This window comes from Canis lupus, unplaced genomic scaffold, assembly GCF_011100685.1.
Source record: "Canis lupus familiaris isolate Mischka breed German Shepherd unplaced genomic scaffold, alternate assembly UU_Cfam_GSD_1.0 chrUn_S1765H1962, whole genome shotgun sequence".
Lineage (NCBI taxonomy): Eukaryota > Metazoa > Chordata > Mammalia > Carnivora > Canidae > Canis > Canis lupus.
This window is the reverse complement of record NW_023330618.1, coordinates 55,281-59,533: the sequence shown is the minus strand read 5'-3', so window position 1 is coordinate 59,533 and position 4,253 is coordinate 55,281. Positions and strand designations below refer to the sequence as shown.

The 4,253-nt window shown below is 52.2% G+C and overlaps 1 pseudogene; it reads right to left on the bottom strand.

Moving 5' to 3' along the window:
• Window positions 1-210: 210 nt before the first annotated feature.
• Window positions 211-2,465, bottom strand: LOC119878640 (annotated as a pseudogene).
• Window positions 2,466-4,253: the final 1,788 nt, after the last annotated feature.

Below are 4,253 nucleotides of genomic sequence, written 5' to 3'. Positions count from 1 at the left end.
TTCACACCTTCTCATAAAGCCTCACATACACACGAGAAAGATCTTAGACCTATTAAAGCCAAAACTGGAAGATTCCATAACACTGAGTTTATTTATCTTTTTTAATTTTTATTTATTTATGATAGTCACAGAGAGAGAGAGAGAGAGAGAGGCAGAGACACAGGCAGAGGGAGAAGCAGGCTCCATGCACCGGGAGCCCGACGTGGGACTCGATCCCGGGGCTCCAGGATCGCGCCCTGGGCCAGAGGCAGGCGCCAAACCGCTGCGCCACCCGGGATCCCTGGATTCCGTAACACTGAGTTTTAAAGAAAACCTGCAGGCGCGGAACCAGAGCAGCAGATCAACCAGAGCAAGGGACACTGCAGAGTTCCGGCGGGTGCGACTTCGCTGGTTTTGTCCTGATGTGCGAGTCCAGCGCTCAGTCTGAGTCGCTGCAGTGGAGCTGGATCCGCCGAACTGCTGCTCCCGGACCGAGGAGCTGCTGCTGCTGAGCCGGGCGGCCCTCCCGAGGGCGCAGAGCCCGCTTTCTCCTCCTTGGCAGGCTTCTCGTTGTTGTTCAGCTGCCCACGGACGTCCTGCCGCGCGTCTCCGACTCCTTCTTTTCCTGAGCTAACTCCTCCTTGGACTTGGCCGCCTGCTTCTTCCCGCTCGTGGAGAAAGGCTCCCTTTGCTTTTCCTGTCAACAACACTTGCTCCCGCACAGTGGTGGGTTTCAGAGGCTCAAAGTCAATCTCTCTCTGCTCAGGCCTGGGTCCCTGAGCGAGGGCTCCGGGACTGGATGAAGTGGACCCCGCAGCCCCGTGTCCCCGGGCAGCCGGGTGGTCTAGGCTGAGCTGGCGCCCTCGGCCTAGCTCACGGGCAGGCCTTGCTCCTCCTCTCCGGGTCGTCGAGGCCGATGCCTGCTTGCCGCCCTGCTTCGGCTGCCTGCTGGCCTGGCTGCGCTGCCGGCCTTCTCGGCGGGAGCCCTCTTCGGTTGGGCCTGCTTGGCGGCGGGGCCCCCTTGGCCTTCTCGTCCTCAGACTTGGCCTTGTGCCTCTCCGTGTCCTCGTCTTCGTCCGCGTCCTCCTCCTTCTCCTCCTTTCCCTTCGGCTCCTTCTTCCTCTCTGGCTTGTTCCCGGGCCCGCGACAGGGCGGCGAGCTGCTCGTGCACAGCCTTCAGCTGCTCCTGCAGCTCCGCCAGCCGGGCCCGCTCCTCCTCCTCCTCCTCCTCCTCCTCCTCCTCCTCCTCCTCCTCCTCCTCCTCCTCCCCCTCCTCCTCCTCCTCCTCCTCCTCCGAGCTCTCCTCGCTGCTGCGGCTGCTCTCGGCGCCCCTGCTCAGCACCGGGGCTGCGGGCGCAGGCAGGGCCGGCGCCTCCCCCGGCTCAGCCGGCGTCTTAGCAAACCGCACCTCAAACACGGCCGCAGCTTCCTGGCCACGGCCACCACCTTGTGGCCTGGGGGTTGTACTGGTAACAGCTGGAGAACATGAACCGGGTGTCAGCAGCGAAGCCCTGCGCGTCTGGGCACTCGCGACTGTCCGTCTTCTTGACAGTGCTGAGGTCCATCGGGTGCTCGGTGACGTCGTGGTAGTCGTGCAGCTCCAGGGCCTCGGCGTCCACCGGCTGGAGAAGGGCCAGGCGCAGGCCGCACGCTTCTTGCACGGCATGTCCTCGAGGACGCTGTCACAGTGCCGCGAGTGCTCGGCAGCTCGCCCTTCCGGCCCGCATGCTGAGGCACCTCGCGGTCCTCTAGACCCTTCCAGGGCGGTGCGATGGGGCGGCCCCCACTCTCTCGCCGAGCCCCCACCTCGGCCTGCTTGGGGTCTGACGATGGCGGCGGCGATTCGCTCCGGCTCGCGGATGGAGTGGGCGTCGTGGTGGCTGCTTTCCGCTTTGCACCCTTTTCCTTGACGACAGGCGCTGTGGGAGGGACCACAGGGATGGATGATGGGCGTCGAGGGAGGGGGTGGGGCGGCGGCGGGGGCGCAGGGACCGACGTGATGTTTGCGGTAATGGTTGGCAGAGGGGGGCAGCAATGACAGGCGTCTGGAGACAGTGGGGGGACTAATAATTCAACTTCGTCCTGGGGCACCTGGGCCACTCTCTGCAGAAAAATTTTCTCTAAGGCTTGGGCCGTTAGCACTGTGTCATCTGTGGGCTTGTTGTAAATGTAACAATTTGTAAACATGGTGTGGAAGTCCTGCATACATTCGCCGGCGCTCCAGTAATAATTATTTTCTAGTCTCTTCTGAATAGTCCCCATAGCCATCGGGTGTTTATGATTTTATGGTAATCGGGCAGGTTTAGCTTGATTGCATCCACGGGCTGGTAGAAGGGCCAGGCGAGCTGGTGATTCCAGGGCGTCTTTACCACCACGTTCTGCGCCTACTGCAGCTGCTTGGTCTTGCGGCCAGGCTTGGCGGGGTTGGAGACCTCCCGCGGGGTCCCCGGGATCCCCGCGGGCGCGACCGTCCTGGTGGTGGACATCCTCCGCGGCTCGCTCACTGGCCGTCACAGCAGCGGCTCAGGGAGGCCCTCGCTTCCACTGCGCTCCTTTTGGAGGCCTGACATCCCCTTTGTAGGCCCAGCCAGGCAGCACTTGGCCTCGGCGGCTCCGACGGCCGTCCCTCCGCTCCCTATATAGATTCTGGATAACAGTTCTTTACTAGATGGTTCTTTTGTAAATATTTTCTCCAACTCTGTGCTTTGTCTTCTTATTCTCTTGACATTGCTGTTTGCAGAACAGAAAATTTTAATGGAGTCCAGTGTATCAGTTATTTCTTTCATGGATTGTGCCCTGGTGTTGGATCAAAATCATAGCCATACCCAAGTTCACCTGCATTTTCTCCTACATTATCTTGCAGAGGTTTTATAATTTTGCATTTTATATTTAGAACTGTGATCTGAGTTTATATTTGTGAAGGATGTGAAGTCTGTGTCTGGACTCAGTATTTTTGCATGTGGTGTCCAGTTTTACATTATCATTTGTTGAAAATACTGTCCTTTTCTTTCACTGTGTTGTCTAGTCCTTTGTCAAGATCCATTGACTATATGAATCTCATTAACTTTTAAAAGGATGTGATAGAATGAATTTGAATAGCTAAGTGAACATAAATGGGAGGTTCCAAACAGAAGAAATGGACTGTGGTAAGGCATTAAAATGAGTGAGGAGGAAAGTAATCTTGATTTATTAAAGAAACTGTGATACTTTGAGCTTATGTGCAAGAGAAGCATAGAGATTGTTGAGTATTAGCTTAACCATGGTAAGGATTATTATACTAAATAATACGAAAGCCATTTAAGGATTTTAATGCAATTGCATGAATTTTAAAGGTCTTTAAATGTTTATACTTTGGCAGTGTGTAGAATGTATTGAAGGGGAAAGTAGGGAAATAATGGTTTCAGTTGGGAGGCTTTAAGAGGAAAGGTAAGAGATTATCATGAACAGAAATGACATGGAAGAGATAGGTCATAATAAAAATTTAATAAGTAGAATAAAGAAACGCTTGGCTGAGTTTTGGGAGAAAGGGAAAAGGGATGTTTTAAGTAATACTCCTGAATTTTTATCTTGACTTATAAGATATAGAGTGTGGGGGGGGGAGCAGGAGGGAGGGAGGAGATCATTACTTTTTTTTGACACTAATAAGAGAACAGTGCATTAGAGAAACAATATTTGGATTTATTGACATAAATAATTGAAGCTTTGATACTGTACTGGACTTACCTGGGTGAGAGGAAGGTCCAGTGTTCTTAACTAAAACTTTGACATGGCGGCACCACTTTAAATTTTCCATTCTAGCTGAAGTCTGAAAAATGAAGTCTCCTCTTTTCAAAGGAGAGAGGTTGTTAGTGTAAATATAAATAAGGATAAAGGGTCAAATACTAAACCCTAAGGAGAAGCTCATAATTAAGGAAATGTAAGGAAAGATAAGCCTTTGGAAAAAAATTAGAAGTGGATGAACTATTAAGTAGGGTTGTTTTGGGATACCAGCAAATAGGTCTAACTCTTAAACAGAACCAAGAATTTGATGAAAATGAGAAAGGAGAAAACTTCATATTAGAAAAAGGAATGTCACTAGTGCTCGTTTTTTGAGTACCTGCTATATATCATGCATGATCTGAGATCCCACAGTAAGCAAAGATGCAGATATTCCTCTGCTCTCAGAGTCTGCTTCCTAACTGGGGAGAGACTGAACCTATAATAAATGAGTAAATTACATCTTTTTGAAGGGCATAATGCTGAAGGGAAAAAAAAGTCCTGGTAAGGGTAATGGG